Raw genomic sequence first — 22,105 nt, 5'->3', positions numbered from 1 at the left:
ATTTGGATTCCTTCATTGCTTATGTAAGAACCACGCCCTTCTACTTTGTTTTATAAGTTGTGGCAGCTATTCTGCTTTACCTGCAAAAACTTCCATAATAATATAAATTAAAGTAAGCAAATTGATAGCCTAGCACAAGAACTTTTTGACCTTTCATATAAGTACCATACATAGGAAAATGCACACACCACTCCACACCTATATCCAATCACCACAGCTTCCATAAATAATAAAAATAAAACTAAGCGCCATGTAATTAAGTGAACATTTATGATAGGCTAGCACAAGACCTTCCAATCACCACAGCTTCCATAAATAATTAAAATAAAATTAAGCGCCATGTAATTAAGTGAACATTTCTGATAGCCTAGCACAAGACCTTTGCCACATTCATTAGAATATATGTGTTCATTGATTTAATTTGTGTGGTATAGTCTCTGTCAAGGAACTCAGCTTGATTATTACCACATACATACTCTGTATTAACGTATTAATCATTGTTATTATATTTACAGGAGGCAAGTAAAAATCTCAACAACTGCAAAAGGTTATATGTACAAATTTTTGTTGATATCCTATTACTATTTTTTCATTTTTATTATTACAATTTGAAGTTTTTAACTCATGTCCTCCAGGTAAAGTCAAAAAAACATTAAAATTAAAAATCCCAAAAAGGTCACCTATTTGTTGGTAAATAATTGAGAAATTATAGTTAATTTGCATTCATTAAAAAAGACATCTGCCCTGTATATTTAACTACGCTTACATTTGTTTGAAGTAGGAAAGTTATTGTTTCAATAATGTATAGAAGTTAACCACATGCCTTTGGCAGGATATATATTTATGGTCTCACCTGCTCATGGAAGATCCTCGAATGGAAGGATATGAAAATGGTGATAAAAGGCTAGAGCGAAACAAAAGACGACGCGAACAATATAACACAATGACAGACGAGGCCAGGATTGAAAGAAACAGAAAGCGATCTGAGCGGCGGCGGCTACAAAAAGAAGGTATTGAACACTTAAGAGATATTCAGACTCAGTAACACAATAATAAAGGCACTTTTCAAGTATTCATAGTTGCACTTTGAAGTGACAATAAATAATAAAAAGAAGTTGTAGAACAAGGAAATGATCTAGAATTAACAACAAACATACTAATATAAAAATCATGTTATGCATTAACAACAAGTACATGACATAAAATTAACAATATGAATGCTAATATTTTTTTTCATTAACAGCTTTGATGGAGATAAGTGTTGTTGACATCGATCAACCACAAACTACTAGGTACAGTCATTATGGTGAAGATTGTACCTCATCAATTGATGAGCAGAGGCTTGCGCGAAATAAAAGGCGACGTGATCAACGGGCCAAGAAAAAGAGAAACTTGCAAAGTAAGTTGAGGAATTTAAAGGACTCCCACTTTGAAATTATTTATTAGCCGTCACTTTAGTCTTGCAAATAACATAATAATTGTATCTATTTAGTAAAAATGTTAAATCCGCCACAAGTAATTGTATCATTTTACGATCAATTTGTTGATAATTTTTTTAAGCTATATGTTTGTTTATATTGGATTAACAGGTTCAATGGAGAAAAGTGTAATTGAATTTAATCAACAAGAAATTCCTACAAACATCTGTTATCTCCAAGAGGGTACAATGTTAATTGATGAGCAGATGATTGCACGGAATAAAAGACGGCGTGATCAAAGAGCCCAGAAAAAGAAAAATTTATTGCGTAAGTTCGAAATGTCCCACTTTCAAAATATTTATTACGCCTAACTTTGGTGTTCCAAACACATTAATAATTTTATTTTTTATGTAAATTTTAAAGATATAACAGAGACCGAAGAGCCGTGTAATGCCGAACAACATGCACAATGTAAGAATATGATGCAAAACCTGGCACAAGTAATTTAAGCATTTTACGTTAAATTTTTGACTAATTTTTTAAAGTTATATATTTGTTTGGTTTCAATAAATAGGTTTGATGGAGAAAAGCGTACTTGATCAACAACAAATTTCCGCTCTCAACCATTGCCTCGAAGATTGTAACCCAATAACTGATAAAAATAAGTATTTGCTAAATAAACGACAACCTGAAGAACAAGGCCAAAATAAAAAAACAATACAACGTAAGTCAAAGAAACTGAAATACTCGCACTTTTACTATATATTAGGTTTAACTTTTTTTCCTTACATACAACATACTGATTCTACTTAGTGTGTCACTTTATAACATGTAATAGGTACAGATGAGCAAAGAAATGTAATAAACATGCGACGTCGTAAGAAACGAGCTGAAAAAAAGATTCTCAAGTAAAACGTAAGTGAAAATGGGTAAACCCACCACACATAATTGTATAATATGTTTAATTTATTAAATGCCAGTTTTCATAAAGTAATGTGTAATTGTTATAAAGAATATTTGTAAACTTCATTTGAATAAAACATATAATCTACAATTGTTACCTGCTATAAAGTGGGCGCAGTTTTGCATGTCATACCAATCTTTGTTATTACTATTTTGGTTGAAACTGTTATTGTTTTACAGAGACTGATGACCAGAAAAATGCACGAAACAAACGTCATCGTGAACAACGAGCCCAAAAAAGGGAAGTTTTCCTTCAATGTAAGTTAAAGTAAAATTTTACATATGTATGTAATATCAATAATTTTAAATTTATGCACTATAAAATAATATTATATGCCTCATATTTTAAATTTGGATATATATTAATAAACTGTGAATGCATTACATATGTAGCTAGGGATGTGCCTACAAAATCGATTCAAATGATAAGAAGACAAACTTTTACAACAAAAGGTAACTTAATAATTTTGTTTTACAATTTTTTGAATTTTTTTTACTATAAACCTGCTAAGGTTTCCTCTTTAATTTTTTATAGCATTTGCTGAAGTTAGTACACGAACAAGGAACAAAATAAATGCCAAAAAATTGGAGTTTGGTATGTATTAGTTCATACAATTATACATTTTTATTCTTATAATTTGTATCACGTGTAATGATATTGATTATTTGATTACAGGAAGAAGTAATGCTATTTTGGACATAGGATTTCCTACAGAAGAGTGCTTTCATTGTGGTGCGATAATGTGGAAATATGAAAGAACAAAACAACAAGACCGTATAAATTCTTGGGGTTTTTCACTATGTTGTGGTGAGGGGAAAGTGGAATTGCCAAAATTACGGGAGACTCCGGTGGAATTGAAGAATTTATTAGACGGTTCTGACCAATTAAGCAAATCATTCTGCACAAATTCTAGGATGTACAATAGTGTATTTGCATCTACATCTACAGGTGGAAAGATTGATAACAGGTTTAATCATGGTGGAGGACCTTTTGTATATCGGGTATATGGAGAGCTTTATCATCAAATAGGATCTTTGTTTACGGAGGATGATGATCCAAAGGCCGTATATTCTCAAATTTATATGCTTGATAATCTAGAAGCATTACAAAGTCGCATAAATTTCCCACACGACGATAAACCTTTGGACAACAGGATAATTGATCCACTCTCAAAAATGTTGGACCGTGAGAATGAATTGGTAAAAATCTACCGCCAGGCACGTGATCGGTATAAAGAAACAAATTGTGAACCATTCAGAATTCGTTTAATTGCAAATAGGGAAACAGATGGTCGGGAGGATCGTACCCCTACCAATGCTCATGAATTTGCTGCATTAGTTGCTGATAATAACCTCATTGATAAAAGAGACATAATTCTAGAGTATAAGGGAGGTGGTCTCCATAGAATTTCGGAACTTAATCCAAGTTACATGGCTCTGCATTATCCATTATTATTTCCATATGGTGAATATGGTTTTAGAACCGATATACTACACCGCGGTGTTACCACACATAGACCAAAGAAAAGAGACCAAGTCTCAATGAGAGCATTCTATGCGTACCGATTTCAGCAATGTAAAAATGAAGGGCAAACAGTTATTCGAGGAGGTATATTATTCTTACAGTATGTGGTCGATGCATATACATGTGTTGAACATGGAAGACTATTGTGGGTACAATTGCATCAAGAAATATTGAGGGTTGAACTGTATAATAATATAGTAGATTGTGTAAATCGTGGTGATGTAGATGCGAGAACTGTTGTTAGGAATATATGTGCATTAGTTTGATGATATGTTTAACAAAACACTTAAGTAGAAATCTAGTGTTTGTAGCCTCAACGGATAAGACCACTTTGGCTATCCGTTGATGGTGTAGCTTTACTTAGAAATAAGTCTAGTGTTGTAGCACATTTCAGTCTCTGAATTTGAGATATAATTCTTAAATGTTGAGGGAAATTATAAGTCATGTTGACTACTAAAGGATATGCAGATAGGAAGGCCAATTGTAAGTATTTCATGCCTTGTAATTTTGTATAAATGAAATGGTTTCAACGGATAACTTAAAGACCTTCAACGGATGAGAAACAAAGCTTCAACGGATGTCTCTAAAGCTTCAACGGATAACATCCTTCAACGGATGAGTGCATCAACGGATAGAGCTTCAACTGCTAACACATCAACGGATAAAGCCATCAACGGATGAAGGCTTCAACGGATGTTCTGTTAAATAGCAGTTGACAAGTGGTAGTTGTACCTACAAACAGAGGCACATGGGTTGACAGAGACAACTGAGATGTGGTAGCCTATTTCAGGAACATCAGAAAAAGCAGCCGTTCTACTCTAGCATAAAGAGGCAATAAGTCAACAATGCACTGGAGTAAAATGGAGAAGAAACAAGTGGAGAACTTATTTTATTATTGTACTTTTTATCTTTGTCTTCACTTGTAAACTTGGTGTTATATAAACCAAGTAGCAGCTAGTAATTAGAATAGAATTTTTCCAGAGCTGTTTAGAAAAATCTTGAGAAAAATTATCTAGTTTGTACTAGGATGCAGCTGTGATCAACTTCTTGAATCACAGATTTTCTGAAATACCATCTCTGGTGGAACAACAAATCCACCAGAAAAGTTTTTAAGGTCTGTTGTGTTCTGTACTTTTGTGCTTGAATATATATCTGTCTGTATTAGCTTAAAGCAATTCACACACTTGTTTATCTTAAACACACAGCCTTTGAAACTGCTCAAAACTTGAAAAAGTTTTGAGATTTACATTCAACCCCCCTTCTGTAAATCTCATTGTTAGTTCACTAGGAATAACAATTGGTATCAGAGCAGGCTCTTGACACACAAAGAGTTTAAAGTTCTTGTAAACTAACAAAGATGAGTAAGAAGGATATTGGAGTAAAAATCCCAGTTCTTGACAAAGACAGTTATCACCATTGGAAGGTGAAAATGCACCTTCATCTACTCTCCCAAGATGAAGGTTATGTAAACTGCATTGAGAATGGTCCTCACATTCCCCACAAAGTAGCCACAGTTGCTACAGCCACAATTGTTGTTGGTCAATCCATTCCAAAACCTAGAGCAGAATGGACAATGGAAGACACAGAAGAAGTCCACAAGGATAAGAAGGCTATGAACATTTTGTTTAATGGTCTTGACAAGGATATGTTTGATAATGTGATAAATTGCACAACTTCCAAAGAGGTTTGGGACACAGTTCAGCTACTGTGTGAAGGTACAGAACAAGTAAAAGAAAACAAAATGCAGCTTCTCATTCAACAGTATGAGTATTTTCATTTTGAAGAAAATGAATCTTTAAATGACACATTCAATAGATTCCAAAAGCTGTTGAATGGACTGAAGCTGTATGGTAGAGTGTACCAGGTGAAGGATTCAAATCTTAAATTTTTAAGATCCTTGCCAAAGGAATGGAAACCCATGACTGTCTCCTTGAGAAACTCTCAAGATTATAAGGACTTCACTCTTGAAAGATTATATGGAATCTTGAAGACTTATGAACTAGAGCTGGAACAGGATGAGGTATTGGAGAAGGGAAGAAAGAAAGGAGGTTCAGTTGCCTTGGTAGCTGAAAATGAGAAAGAATGCAGACAAGAAACTGTGAGATCAACATTAAACTCCAAAGATGGCACAAGCAAATCAGAATCAAGCAAGGGTAAGGAGCAAGTTGCTGAGAATAAAGACAACTCCAGCCAAGATGACTCTGATGGTATTGATGAGCATCTTGCATTTCTGTCCAGAAGATTTGCAAAGATGAAATTTAAGAAAAACACTAGAGCCACTAAACCTCATAAGAACATGGTGGACAAATCCAAGTTCAAGTGTTTCAATTGTGGTATAAGTGGACACTTTGCAAGTGAGTGCAGAAAGCCAACTTCTGAAAAGAAGAAATTTGACCAAGTAGATTACAAAAAGAAATATTTTGATATGCTCAAGCAAAAGGAGAAGGCTTTCATTACTCAAGAAAAAGACTGGGCAGCTGATGGAGAAGAAGAGGATGAAGATGTGGAATATGTCAACTTGGCTCTCATGGCTGATTCTGAGGAAAATGAAGTTAGTTCATCAAGCAACCAGGTAATCACTACTGATTTAACACAGCTTACTAAAGAAGAGTACAATGATGCTTTTAATGACATGTCTACTGAATTGTATCACTTGCGTGTGTCTCTTAAATCTCTTGCTAAAGAAAATAGTAGGATTAAAGAGAACAATCTGTTTTTAAGTAATAGAAATGCTGTGTTAGAAGATAAGTTGATTGACCTAGAGAAAACTAAGCTACATTGTATATCTGTTGAAAATAAACTAGCTGAATCTGTTAAGAAAGTAGAAATACTTTCTAATCAATTAAAGAGAGAGCAAGAGGTGATTAAAGCCTGGAAGACATCTAGGGATGTTAGTGCTCAAATTATCAAGGTCCAAGGAATTGAATCATTTTGTGAGACTGCCTGGGATAAAAACAAAAAGAAAATGGAATTAATTGATGGGCTGTCAACGGATGTGGAATCAACGGATGATGAAAATTATCCGTTGAAGGAAGAAAAGGAGCATCCGTTGAAGGTTCCTCAATTAAAACAGGCAGATGTTTCTAAAAGTGAAAATCTAAAGAAACTCAACAAAAAGTTTGGTTCAACTTCCAAGAACTTTGTCAAAGAAGAAGCAAGCACATCCAAAGATTTCAGTAAGGTGAATATAGGACACATGACCATAGAACAGTTAAAGAATAGGCTCAAAGTGGTTGAGGATAAAAAGGAAACTAAAAGGAAATCTAATAGAAATGGGAAGGTAGGGGTTAACAAACATAACAATTACACACCTGATAAGTATGCTCCTAGAAAAAGCTGTGTGCATTGTAATAGTGTTAATCATCTATCTGCTAATTGCAAATCTATTAAGAAAACTCCCATACATGTACCCTCTTCCATGCCTAATATGTCTGCATCACCTCTGCATGCTATGCCTGTTATGTCTCAACAGAATCCTTATGCACATTTTGCAAACATGCCATATTTTAACAATCCTTATCTTGCTGCATTTAGTATGCCTCAAATGCCATACAATATGCCTATGTGGAATAACATGTTTGCACAATCCATGCCTTATCAAATTCCAAATGTGCTAAATGATTCTGTGACTAACCCTACACCTCAACCAATTACATCTAAGATCAAGGTTGACTCAAAGTTACCTAAGTCTAAAGATGCAGGAGGAATGAAGTCTAGGAGAAAGGCTAACATGAATGGACCCAAGGAAACTTGGGTACCAAAATCAACTTGATTGATTTTATGGTGTGCAGGGAAACAGAAGAAATCTATGGTACTTGGACAGTGGCTGTTCAAGACACATGACAGGAGATTTCTCCCTGCTCACAGAGTTTAAGGAGAGAGCTGGCCCTAGCATAACCTTTGGAGATGACAACAAAGGGTTCACTATGGGATATGGCTTGATTTCAACAAGGAATGTTATCATTGATGAAGTTGCATTAGTTGATGGTCTCAAGCACAACTTACTGAGCATCAGTCAACTATGTGATAGAGGGAATACAATTTCCTTCAATTCTGAAGCCTGTGTTGTCACCAGTAAGAAAGACAACAAAGTGGTTCTAACTGGAGTTAGAAAAGGAAATGTGTACTTAGCTGACTTCAACTCTACTGATGCAGAATCTATTACTTGTCTCTTCAGCAAAGCAAGTCCAGTTGAAAGTTGGCTATGGCACAAGAAGCTATCCCATTTGAATTTCAAGACAATGAATGATCTAGTCAAAAAGGACTTAGTTAGAGGAATTCCTCTTGTTGAATTCTCAAGGGATGGTTTGTGTGATGCTTGTCAGAAAGGCAAACAAAGGAAAGCATCATTCAAAAAGAAGCTTGAAACAACAATTGATGAACCATTACAGCTGCTACATATGGATTTGTTTGGACCAGTCAAAGTATTGTCAATTGTAAGAAAAAGATATTGCTTAGTGATTGTAGATGATTTCTTAAAGTTTTCATGGGTCTATTTTCTTGGATCAAAGGATGAAGCAAGTGAAATCATTATCAATCACATCAGGCAAGTCAATAATCATCCTGACTTGAAGGTTAGGAATATCAGGAGTGACAATGGAACTGAGTTCAAGAATTTGACAATGAGGCTGTTCTGTGAAGAAAATGGAATCATGCATGAGTTCTCAGCTCCAAGAACACCTCAGCAAAATGGGGTAGTTGAAAGAAAGAACAGATCTTTAATTGAGGCTGCTAGAACAATGCTTGAAGAATCAAAGTTACCAACATATTTCTGGGCTGAAGCTGTTAATTGTGCCTGCTACACTCAGAATATTTCTTTGATCAATCAAGCTAAAGGCATGACTCCTTATCAGTTGTTCAAGAGAAGAAAACCAACTCTAAACTTTCTTCATGTCTTTGGATGTAAATGCTTTATACTGAGAAATCAATCTGACCATAAAGGGAAGTTTGATGCAAAGGCTGATGAAGGGATATTTGTTGGTTACTCAGCTGGAAAATCTTATAGGGTCTACAATCTAGGAACCAACATTGTTATGGAATCTGTGCATGTTGTGTTTGATGATAAAAAGATTGATGGACTAACAGATGAGGGACACCATGAGAGACTCAAATTTGACAACATTGAGATATATTGTGATGATAGTGAAGAGGAGACTGATGGAGATGACACTTCAAAAGTGATTCAAAACATGCCCTTGGATAATGCACAAAATTCTGCATCCGTTGATAGAGGCAAAGCAGTATCCGTTGAAAGACATAGTGCATCATCCGTTGAAGTACAAAATGAAGCATCTGTTGAAGTACAAAATGAAGCATCCGTTGATCATAGTTCATCAACGGATAATCGATTTACATCATCAGTTGATAGAACTCCAAGTTCCCTGCAAAGGACCAACAACTCAGGGGGAGTTTCAACTAATCAACACTCTGTCTCACATCATGACAATACTGAGGCCACCTCATCTAGAGTATATCTTCCACCTCAAAAGGAAATGGACCAAGAATCATCCCTTTGAACTGATCATTGGTGATGCATCATCTAAAGTGCAAACAAGAAAAGCTACTCAAGATGAATGTCTGTATAGTAGTTTTCTATCTCAGGAGGAACCTAAGAAAGTGGAAGAAGCTTTATTGGATCCAGATTGGATATTAGCTATGCAGGAAGAGCTGAACCAATTTGAGAGAAACAAAGTTTGGAAGCTGGTACCCAAACTAAAGAACAATAGTCCTATTGACACAAAATGGGTATTCAGAAACAAGATGGATGAAAATGGCATTATCATAAGGAATAAAGCTAGATTGGTTGCTAAAGGCTATTCTCAACAAGAGGGAATAGATTTTGATGAGACATATGCTCCTGTTGCAAGACTTGAAGCCATCAGAATTTTTCTAGCCTATGCAGCCCATGCCAATTTCAAAGTCTATCAAATGGATGTCAAGAGTGCATTTCTAAATGGGAAATTGGAGGAAGAAGTTTATGTAAGTCAACCTCCAGGGTTTGAAGATTCAAATTTTCCAGACTATGTGTATTATCTGTTGAAAGCACTCTATGGACTGAAGCAAGCACCTAGAGCCTGGTATGAAACCTTATCAAAATTCCTTTTGGAGAATCACTTCACTAGAGGTACTGTTGATAAAACTCTCTTCTTTAGGAATGTTAATGGCTCTAGTATACTGGTTCAAATTTATGTAGATGACATAATATTTGGATCTACAGATGATAAGCTTTGTAAAAAGTTTGCTAAGCTAATGCAAAGTAATTATGAAATGAGCCTGATGGGAGAACTAACCTATTTTCTTGGTTTACAAGTTAAACAAGTTAGTGATGGAATTTTCATTAGTCAAACTAAATATATTCATGATCTTTTAAAGAAGTTTGACTTAATAGAATGTTCATCTGCAAAAACTCCCATGGCCACTGCCACCAAACTTGAATTAAATAAGACTGAAAGGTCTGTGGACATTACAAGTTATAGAGGCATGGTTGGTTCACTTTTATATTTAACTGCCAGTAGACCAGATATAATGTTTTCTACATGTCTCTGTGCTAGATTTCAAGCTGACCCTAAAGAATCTCACTTAGTAGCTATTAAAAGAATTTTCAGATATCTCAAGGGGACTCCAAATCTAGGAATTTGGTACCCTAGAGAGTCTGGTTTTGATCTAATTGGCTACTCAGATGCAGACTATGCAGGTTGCAAAATAGACAGGAAAAGTACAACAGGCTCCTACCAATTCCTGGGAAACAAGCTTGTATCATGGTTTAGCAAAAAGCAAAATTCAGTCTCTACTTCTACAGCTGAGGCTGAATACATTGCTGCTGGAAGTTGCTGCTCTCAAGTGTTATGGATGAGGAATCAACTCCTTGATTATGGACTACATGTTGATAGAATTCCTATTTTTTGTGACAACACAAGTGCCATAGCCATAATAGAGAATCCTGTGCAGCACTCAAGGACCAAGCACATTGATATCAAGTACCACTTCATTAGGGAACATGTGATGAAAGGTACAGTGGAACTTCATTTTGTTCCAAGTGAACAACAAATTGCAGACATATTTACCAAGCCACTTGATGAATCAACATTCACAAGATTGGTAAGTGAGCTAGGTATGCTTAATTACTCTTAAAATTCATGTCCTTATTGCAATTTGAATTGAAGCCTGAAATGTATTAGCTGCAAGAACAAGTTTGATTTTTAACATAGATTATTCCATCAACGGATATTCCCTATCCGTTGAAAGTCAAAATTGTTCCATCAACGGATGTTCATTATCCGTTGAAAGTCATATACATTTCTGGAATTTTTATCCGTCAACGGATAAAACTGAAGTGCTCTTCAACGGATGACAGTTTACCTTATCCGTTGAAATATCACATCAGTCGATTCAAGTGTTTCACAGGCGTTGATTCTAATGTCTTAACCGTTGATACTCATACATACAGCTGTATGTATTTGTTTTAAAGGTAGTTTTTAGAATACTTACAGTTTATTCTTAAACGGCTGAAATTCACTTACACATATTTATTGTTTAATCTCTTATTTATGTTTTTTTTAATTTGAGAAAGTATATAAGCCCTTCTAATTTTTCATTTTTACTTTACGCTTTCTTGAAATTTCAAAGCTTTTACCATTTTCTCTCTGCAAAACCTTCAAGTTATTCTCTGTAATTTCTACTCACAACAATGGCACCAGTAGTGAAGATTATGTCTCAATCTGGGTTCATCTATGAGAAGAACAATTTCATAGCTTTGGTAAAAAAGAATGAAGCCCACTCAGATTATCACAAAATGATGGACTTCATCAAAAACTGTAAACTTAGCTATGCAATGCTGGAAGCCCCAACGATTTACTGTGAAGTAGTTGAGGAGATTTGGACAACTGCTGAGTTCAACTCCATAGATATGACTATCTCCTTCACTCTCAAAGGTAAAAATCACTGTGTTAACTGTGATGACTTACTAGCATGTTTTAAATTACCTGAGAACAATGCCATGACACCACACACTGATAATGATGTATCCAGCATGTTAGATTCCATAGGCTATTCTCTTAACTCTGCTAGTTTAGGGAGTATTAAAAGAAAAGGCCTTAGGAAAGAATGGAGTTTTCTTGGGGATGCCTTTATCAAGGTTTTCTCTGGGAAAATTAGCAATTTTGATGCCATAACTTCATCTCTTGTTAATATGCTCTATATGCTTGTTTCTGATAGGTATTTTAATTTTAGCAACTATGTTATGCTAGAATTGGGTACTAGATTAGGTAACAAAGCTAATAGACCTAATAACATCTATTATGCTAGATTCTTTATGTTATTGGCTAACCATGTTGCTGAAGGTTTGGTCATTACGAATGAGAATAATAAACTCAAGTGCTGGGCACAAGAGAAAAGAGTTCTTGCAGATTTATTGAGAATGGATCTCAACAGCAGTGTGCCATTGGTATATTTACCAATCATGAATGCACCTCAGGTAGGTGAGGTAATTGCTTCTACAACTCCTACTTCTTCCAACCCCTCTATTTCTTTATCTTCTAGTGTGGCCATGGAATCTGTGACAATGCCCCAACAGATTCCTACCAAGGTCACCAAAACTAAACTTTCAAAATCAAAGACAAAGAAAACCACCTCTGTTGTTTCTCAAAAGACAACAGTTGTAACACCTACCATTAACCCTGAGGGGAGTGAACAGGGTGTGACTGGTGAGGGGAGGGGTGAACATCAAAGAAACCCCCATGATAAGGAAGGAGAGAAAAGTGCTTCCCAAGCTAGCCAAGCCACAGTTTCTCAAAAAGCTGTGGTGGTTGAAAAGGTTACTAGCATATCCCTAGCTGCATCCTCCCAAAAGGATGTAACTATTGAAAATAGTTCCCAACCAGGAACACACAAACGAGGGAGGGACACTAAAGCCAAACACTCACCAACAAAAGCCTTTATTAGAAGAAAGAGAGCTAGAACCCAATCTTCTACACAGGGTGCACACACTGCACAGATACATCCATCTGTATCTATGCCTTCTCAAACTCAGTTTGATGTGGCTCCAACAAATGTGGAGTCACAGCCCCATTCTCTCACAATTAACACACATCAATCACCACACACTTCTTCACCATCTCTAGATGTGGATATGTTATTCCCATCAATTCCTGATTCTCCCTCTTTACAACTCAGGGAGGAGCCCCACTCAAATACAGGTGATCATCATCTTTTAGATGATTTGTTGGATCACCCACAAATTCTTTCAGATGTAATTGAAGGATCTGTATCACCAAAACTCATATCAATCTACACAGATTCAACAGTTATATCACTTTCAATTTCTACTTCTTTTCCTTCTTCAACGGATATCACTCATCCGTTGACAAGTGGTTGTTCTTCAATGGATAAGCTTAACAGCAGTTATCCGTTGATACCATCAGTTTCACCTTCAACGGCTATTCCTCATCCGTTGATAGTCTCTACACACACAACTGAAACAATTCCAAGTGTAGAAGACTTGATTACTGTACAATCACTTCTAGGACTGAGGGAAGGGAGTGACAATTTGAGTGAGAGGCTGGGTTGCTCCCAGGCAAAAGGAGAGATTGAGAGCTCAAATATGCATGCTATTTCTTCCAACATGGCAAAAGTAAGTGAGAGGAGTACCACCTTAGTAGGTGAAGGTGAGGGAGTGAGTTGTGTGAGCCAGGGGGAGCCCCTGATGCAAGAACATAGAGAAAATGAGAGAAAGGCAGGTACAGCAGATATAAGGATGGATCCAGCCATTGCTAATGAGTCAATGATTGTGAATGATGCTGAAAAGGAAAGACAATTTCAGCAACATTACAAAGCTGTAATTGATAACATTTCCTTGGATGCTGACACTTTTACTCATCCTGTTTCAGCCTATCAAGTATTGGCTGCACAGGGTAATGTGGAGGAAGAAAAGACACTACATCTAGTACATACAACAGCATCTCTTCAAAGGGACAAAACTGTTATTAACAAGATGCCTTCAACAGCTGGTGAGTCATTTGAAGAATTTGGAGTAAATTCTGATGATGATGACTTTGTCTCTTCTGATGGAAGCATGAACTTAGGGGAAGATGAAGGCCCTAGTTCTATTCCAAATCTACCTGAATGGGCCTTCACAAAGGAGTCTACAACAGGGCAATTCAATGTCTCCTTAGTCAAACAAATCAGTACTATCAAACAGGCCATTCAGAAAACTTCTCATGCTGGTACAAAGGCTATCCTTACAGCTCACTTGGACTCACTGCATCTCATGAAGTTGTAGCAAGTAAGACAGAATCTGAGTGTGGATGAACTCAGAAAGGATATTGCTGACTTAAAATCCTACAATTCTGAAAAATTGGATTCAGTCATGCCCTTTGGTACAATGCAGGACATTTTGTTGAGATTGAAAAAGGAATCACATACTGAAAAGAGGCTGGCCAAATTGGAAGACAGAGTTCAAGTTCTTGAAGATTCTGTGGCCACCATTCTTCACAACCAACAATCTCAGACAAATCTACTTATGCAGCTGGCAAAAGCACAGGGCTTGACCCCTCTCCTTGATGATAACAAAAAGGGGGAGAGTAAAAGGGAAGGGGAAGGAGAGCCATCTACAAAAATCCAAATATCTAAAGTGCTAGTTCCTGCCATCACTACTTCTCCAATCATTCAAATCAAAGGAAAGCCTGATGGAATTGATTTAATCCAGCTAGCAGCAGCTGAAATTCAAGTGAAAGAGCAAAGGAGGAGAATTGATGAAAGGATGCAACAGCTGTTTGGCTCAACACAAGATAAATCAATATCTGTGAAACATAGCACAAAGGTTGAACCAATCAATATGGAGCACAAGCCAGAAAGGAGAAATAAGGTTGGAGAGACGTCTTTCAAGAATCTAAAACCTATGGTTCTCAAGCCCAATACCAGATCCAGCAAGGACTCCACAAAGAACCCTCTAGACTTTGCTCAGATGAAAGAAGTGGACTTTCCTCTTCCAAAGCCTGATGAAGACAAAGTTTTGGGTACTAGCATCATAAAACACAAGGAGACCATGGATGAGGCAGTCTGAAAAACTCAAGGCTGACAAAAGAGCACAAGCAAAGCTTGAACAAAAGCTAAAGTCAAGTCTTGTTGAAAATGAGAAAGGAATTGAAGTCAGAGGTGAAGACAAGATTGCAAACTTAGATGAGGTTTTTGGGAGTATATTTGGTGAAAGCATGGAGGAAAAAGAGGAATGGCAGAAGGGAAACAGAAGAAAGGCCAAGGCACATAGAAGGAGTGAAGGCAACACTGAAGAAACTAAATCTCTACCTTCCATACCTGAACCCTTTGTTACTGATCCCACTATAAACATCCATGGTGAACCAATCATCCCAAAAGAGGAACCTATTGATTGGGACACCATCAATTTGCCTACCTTTTTAACCACTCTTCCACTACCAAAGAAACAGAAAAGAAAATCCAAATCTACACCTCCCCTAAACTCTAAGAAATTCATTCAAAAACATAAACCTAACCCTAAACCACCCATTTCTAAAGATGATTATGTTCACATCTGTGACATAAAAGAAATTTCAGACATTGAACTCTATCTGGATGAGCTGGAGGATGTAAGGGGAATTGCTGCTTACAGACAGCTACCAGAGAGATTGGTGTTCAGATACAAAGGAGCTGGGGAAAGAACATGGCCTCTCTACAGGATTCTGAATGATGGCTACTCTACCTTGATCAGAGTCTTTTCAGCCATACAAAAGGATTCTGGCTTTACCAGGACTGCCAAGACTGAAATTCTCAACAAGATTGCCAACATAAGGAAAACTTGGAGGGAGCCCAATGTTTTGCCCAGAACCTTACTCATTCAAGAAAGGGGAACTACAATTCACAAATCACCTCATTGGTTGATGAAATTCAGAGATGATAAAGGAGTCAGAAGATTTTTCAGACTTGAAGACCAACTCAAGATTGCCAGCAATGAAACTCTCAAAGAAATGCAATCTAAGTTGGATATCAGTGATGAAGATGAAGCTGAATTCTTCAGATAACTCCAACTCCAAATTGAGGAAAATGACAAAGGGCTAGGAAAGAAAACCAGGGATCAAAGAAGAAAAAGATGATTTGCTCAGGCTAGAGGAGCACCCTTGGAAACACTGTAAATCTTCAATTACCTTCTATTACATACACTTTTGCAGCACTTTTAAATTTCTACTTAGTTTCAGTTCATATATTTGTTAAGTGTTTTGTTATCATCAAGTTAACCTTGAATTTATGTCTACAATTCTTATAGACATAAATAGGGGGAGATTGTTAGGAATATATGTGCATTAGTTTGATGATATGTTTAACAAAACACTTAAGTAGAAATCTAGTGTTTGTAGCCTCAACGGATAAGACCACTTTGGCTATCCGTTGATGGTGTAGCTTTACTTAGAAATAAGTCTAGTGTTGTAGCACATTTCAGTCTCTGAATTTGAGATATAATTCTTAAATGTTGAGGGAAATTATAAGTCATGTTGACTACTAAAGGATATGCAGATAGGAAGGCCAATTGTAAGTATTTCATGCCTTGTAATTTTGTATAAATGAAATGGTTTCAACGGATAACTTAAAGACCTTCAACGGATGAGAAACAAAGCTTCAACAGATGTCTCTAAAGCTTCAACGGATAACATCCTTCAACGGATGAGTGCATCAACGGATAGAGCTTCAACTGCTAACACATCAACGGATAAAGCCATCAACGGATGAAGGCTTCAACGGATGTTCTGTTAAATAGCAGTTGACAAGTGGTAGTTGTACCTACAAACAGAGGCACATGGGTTGACAGAGACAACTGAGATGTGGTAGCCTATTTCAGGAACATCAGAAAAAGCAGCCGTTCTACTCTAGCATAAAGAGGCAATAAGTCAACAATGCACTGGAGTAAAATGGAGAAGAAACAAGTGGAGAACTTATTTTATTATTGTACTTTTTATCTTTGTCTTCACTTGTAAACTTGGTGTTATATAAACCAAGTAGCAGCTAGTAATTAGAATAGAATTTTTCCAGAGCTGTTTAGAAAAATCTTGAGAAAAATTATCTAGTTTGTACTAGGATGCAGCTGTGATCAACTTCTTGAATCACAGATTTTCTGAAATACCATCTCTGGTGGAACAACAAATCCACCAGAAAAGTTTTTAAGGTCTGTTGTGTTCTGTACTTTTGTGCTTGAATATATATCTGTCTGTATTAGCTTAAAGCAATTCACACACTTATTTATCTTAAACACACAGCCTTTGAAACTGCTCAAAACTTGAAAAAGTTTTGAGATTTACATTCAACCCCCCTTCTGTAAATCTCATTGTTAGTTCACTAGGAATAACAACTGTAGGTAAGCGTATTGTCCTACCAGCTTTTTTCACAGGTAGTCCTCGATATATGCAGCAAAATTACCAAGATTGCATGGCGGTATGCAGAAAATTGGGAAGCCCGGATTTATTTATTACTTTTACATGTAATCCGGCATGGCCCGAAATAAAAGACTTATGTGCTAAGATTCCTAATCAAACCCCAGATGTCAGGCCAGACATTATATGTCGAGTATTCAAGATTAAACTTGACATGCTCTTAGAAGATTTGATGCATAATCACGTCCTTGGGAAAGCTATTGCAGGTAACATGTTTTTTATTATATATTTTCCGGTTTATGATTGTTAATAATATATTGGCAAAAATATAAGGAAATTAATATATCTTTGCAGAAATTGTGAGTAACACAACATTACGCTCTTCAACTATCCTCTCATCCCTAAAAAAGTAAGATTAGGTCGCCTGGTAAGAATAATTCAAGGTCTGTACAATGTGACATAATACCAAATACCATGAGAAGCATAAAATATAATACCTTCCAAAGTTATGTAACCTTTTATTTATTCATATTATTATTACATGAAGTCTTTGCATAGAACCTTAATAATATATATCTATGAAAATACAAACACATCAATACAATAATACACAAAAACTAATAACAACAATAATTGTTTAAATTAGAAAAATTTAGAAATTATCTCAAATATATACATAAACTCAAATTTGAAAAATAAACTTTACTAAATAAAACTATACTTAACTATAATAACTAAAATAGATTACATTTTGGTTCAATTATCCTGATTATATTTGTATTTTATATATAATAAAAAAATTGAAAAAACAAACATACTACCTAAGTCATCATATGTGCAAGCCCTTCTAAAAAACACATACATTATTCCCCACTACGGAATGATTATACATATGTTAAAAGTTTCAATTTTATAATTTACCATTAACCATCCTTTATAGCCTCCATAAAAGAATAATACTTTCGTTGGGTCTAAATTCCACATGGTAGTACTTTATAGGAAGTAAAGAACTTCATACCTTACATTCGAGTGTTCACCAAAATATTTCTTCAAGTGATTAATCACTTCACTAGAGTTGACAAAAGACACTATAATGGATTCAATACCCCCTGATAATCCAAATTCAATATAAATCCAAACCTGTAAGAAATGGACGGTTGAATTTAACAGACACTTACATTTTCATTATCAATCACCAACAATAAATACGAAATCCATAAACCTTTGCAGAAATTATTAGTAACACATCATTAGGCTCTTTAACTATCCTCTCATCCTTCCAAAAAGTAAGATTAGCTCGCCTGGTAACAATCGCCTGGTAACAATAATTCATAGTCTGTACAATGTCAAATAATATCAAATACCAAATACAATGATAAGCAAAAAATATTATAGTTTCAAAGTTATGTAACTTTTATTTAATCATATTAATTTTACAGAAAGATTGCAAACAACCTTAATAATGAATATCTATAAAAAGACAAACACATCAATACAAAAATATGAAAAAACTAATAACAATAATTATTGTTTAAATTAATAAAATTTCAAAATGATCTCAAATAAAAACTTAATCTCACCTTTGAAAAATGAGCTATATTCAATTCATTTACACTTAACAATAATAACTAAAATAGATTATATTTTGTTTCAACTACCCCAATTATAATAGTATTTAATGTTAAAAAATTAAAAAAAACAAGCATACTACCTAAACCGTTGTATGCGCAAGTCCTGCTAAAAAACACGTTATTCCCCACTCAAATACTACCTCTGCTGCGGCCTCTGACTCATATACTACCTCTAATTCCGTCTGCTTCGGCCTAAATTTTCAAAACTTCAATAGTAATTAGCAGGTCAAATTCATCCCAATCTCCACCCTTTGTTGCAGCAAGGTACTCTTCCCAATTTCCCCCGTCTCTTGGTTATACTTAGTTATTCAATTAGCCTGTTAAATCTTGATTACACAATTGATTTTCCTTATACACAAGTTAAGTCAGTAGATGACATTAACTTTAGTATTTATTTAGTCAATTATATAAATATATATAGGTGTCTAGCATAATGTTTTAGAAGATACATATATGGTCATTTCTGAAGAATTTAATTTAATTCTGTTTTTTAAGAAAAATATTATGTTTGCAGTAGCATACACAGTGGAATTTCAAAAAAGAGGCCTCCCACATGTGCACATAGTCCTTTGGCTTGCTGAATACTATCGTTGTCATTCTACAGAAGAAATAGATTCTATCATTTCAGCAGAAATTCCGGAAAAGGAAACTGATCCTGTAGGTTTTGAAGCTGTTACAACATTAATGGTTCATGGTCCATGTGGTGCTGTCAACCGAAATTGTGCGTGCATGAAAGGCAACGAAGGCAACAAAAAATGTAGCAAGTTTTTCCCAAAAGATTTCAATGCTGAAACAACAATCGACTCAAATGGATATCCAGTCTATAGGCGACGTAATGATGGCCGAACAACAAAACGTAAGGGGGTGGAACTTGACAACAGGTATATAATTTATGTTAATTGCGAAATCTATTAAATCTTTAATAAAATAATTGCAATACTAAAACATTTTCAATGTTACAGGTTTATTGTACCATATAATCAAGAATTATTGGTTAAGTATTAGGCACATATAAATGTTGAATGGTGTCATCTGGGTAACCTAATAAAATACATGTTCAAATATGTGCTAAAAGGCCCTGATCGTGCAACAATGGTCATTGAGAGAGATGGACAACCACATACGGATGATTCAACAACCACTGATAATAATGAGACACAAAACTATTTGGCATGTAGGTATTTATCTTCCTGTGAGGCATGTCGGTGCATATTTGATAACCCAATTCATTATAGAAAACCTGTGGTCCAGAAGTTAATCTTCCATCTTGAAAAAGAGCAAACAATTTGTTATAATGAGAAAGAGTCTCTAACAACAGTTTTGAGAAGAAATCATATTGATGGGACAATGTTTGTTTAGTGGTTTCAAGCAAATGAACGATATCCGAGTGGAAGAAACCTAACTTATGTTGAATATCCAGAAAAATTTAAATGGGACAATGCAAGTAAAATGTGGATCCCTAGAAAAAAGAGATTCCCGTAATTGGGTGATTAATATATGTTCAGCCTTCTGCGGGTGAGTTGTTCTACATAACACTTTTAATCAATATTGTATATAGTTGGACATTTAATTGATGTTAAACTTTCTACAGGTGAGTTGTTCTACATGAGACTTTTACTAAACTTTGTATGTGGAGCAACTTAATTTGAGAGCCTAAGAACAGTGAACGGGGTAGTGTACAACTCTTATAAGGAGGCATGTTTCCATCATGATATTCTTGGCAGTGATGATGATTGGCATTCAGCAATACAAGAGGCTTCTACGCACCAAACAGGTAATCAACTTAAAAATTTATGCCTTACTATACTACTTTTCAGAGGTGTCTCTAATTTTTCCTCTTTTTGAAACAGGTAGACAACTACGAAATTTGTTTGTTACTATACTCTTATTCTGTGATGTCTCTAATGTTCGGTCATTGTGGGATAAGAATTGGACCCTTATGTCAGATGATATTGAATATAGTCATCGCAAAAAAATAGGACATCGAAACTTTGCAATCACTGCTGAAGAACTACAATCATTGACTTTATATGATGTAGAATTACAACTCCGTAAAACAGGCAAGTCATTGAAAGATTTCCCCACCTTACCTCCGGTAGATCCTGCACTTCATCTTAGAAGTCAAAATACACTTTTATACGGGGAGTACATGTATGACAGACATCTTCTTAAGCAACAAAGCCACACATTAATCAGAATGTTAAATGAAAAACAGAACATGATCCATCAAGTGTTGACCAAAAATGTCATGGAAAAAAGTGGTGGATTATTTTTCGTCTATGGACACGGAGGTACGGGCAAAACCTTCTTATGGAAAACTATTATTGCTACACTACGATCAGAAGAAAAAGTAGTATTAGCAGTTGCATCATTAGGTATTGCATCACTTTTAATAGAAGGTGGTAGAACTTCCCATTCAAGATTCAAGATCCCATTACAAATTTTTGAAAATAGTACATGCGGCATTAAAAAAAGCACTTTGTTGGCCGAGCTAATTTTATATACCGATTTAGTGGTGTGGGATGAAGCACCGATGAATCATAGGCATATATTTAAGGCTGTTGATCGTACTTTCCGTGATATAATGCAATGTCAAGATCCTAACAATCTACAAAAACCGTTTGGTGGGAAAACAGTTCTACTTGGGGGTGATTTTAGACAAATCTTGCCTGTTTTGCCAAACAAGGGTAGGGAGGATATAGTGATGGCATCCATTAGTAAATCCTATTTGTGGAAGTAGTGCACCGTGTTCAAATTAGACCAAAACAAGCGGATTATAGACAATGCTCCATCTGTAACAGTTGGTGAAAATCTTATTCCATATAATGAATGGGTAATTAAGGTTGGAGATGGCACTATTGGAACTGAATTGAGGAAAGATTCATCAAAATCAAATTTAATTGAAATACCACCAAAGTTACGTGTTCATCCAGGTCCAGATGGGAAACAAGCAATTATTAATACATTGTATTCAGATATACGTCAAGTGAAAAATGATCCAAATTATTTCAGAGACCGGGTCATCCTAACACCATTAAATGAAGATGTTGATGCTATAAATATAGAGGTTTTGAAGCTATCACCAGGTAATGGAACAAATAACTTATGAATTAAATTCCAATCATACTTAATTCTCAAGCTCTATATATAATTTCTTAATCTTCCTTTTTCTTAATGGTTTGCTTTTTTCACTAA

The 22,105-nt window shown here is 35.5% G+C and overlaps 1 long non-coding RNA gene across 3 annotated transcripts in view; it reads right to left on the bottom strand.

Moving 5' to 3' along the window:
- Nucleotides 1–1,666: 1,666 nt before the first annotated feature.
- Nucleotides 1,667–22,105, bottom strand: part of LOC141716772 (uncharacterized) — a 51,115-nt gene continuing 30,676 nt past the window's right edge. For 2 of the 3 annotated variants that reach the window (XR_012573345.1, XR_012573344.1), the window contains exon 6: nt 18,304–18,594. This is a non-coding gene — a long non-coding RNA (uncharacterized LOC141716772). Of the gene's footprint in view, nt 2,107–18,303; nt 18,595–22,105 lie in introns of those variants that run through there. The other variant, XR_012573346.1, reaches the window with a different exon arrangement.

This window comes from Apium graveolens, chromosome 4 (genome assembly GCF_009905375.1).
Source record: "Apium graveolens cultivar Ventura chromosome 4, ASM990537v1, whole genome shotgun sequence".
In the NCBI taxonomy this organism is placed as follows: domain Eukaryota; kingdom Viridiplantae; phylum Streptophyta; class Magnoliopsida; order Apiales; family Apiaceae; genus Apium; species Apium graveolens.
This window is presented reverse-complemented; position numbering and strand designations above follow the sequence as displayed.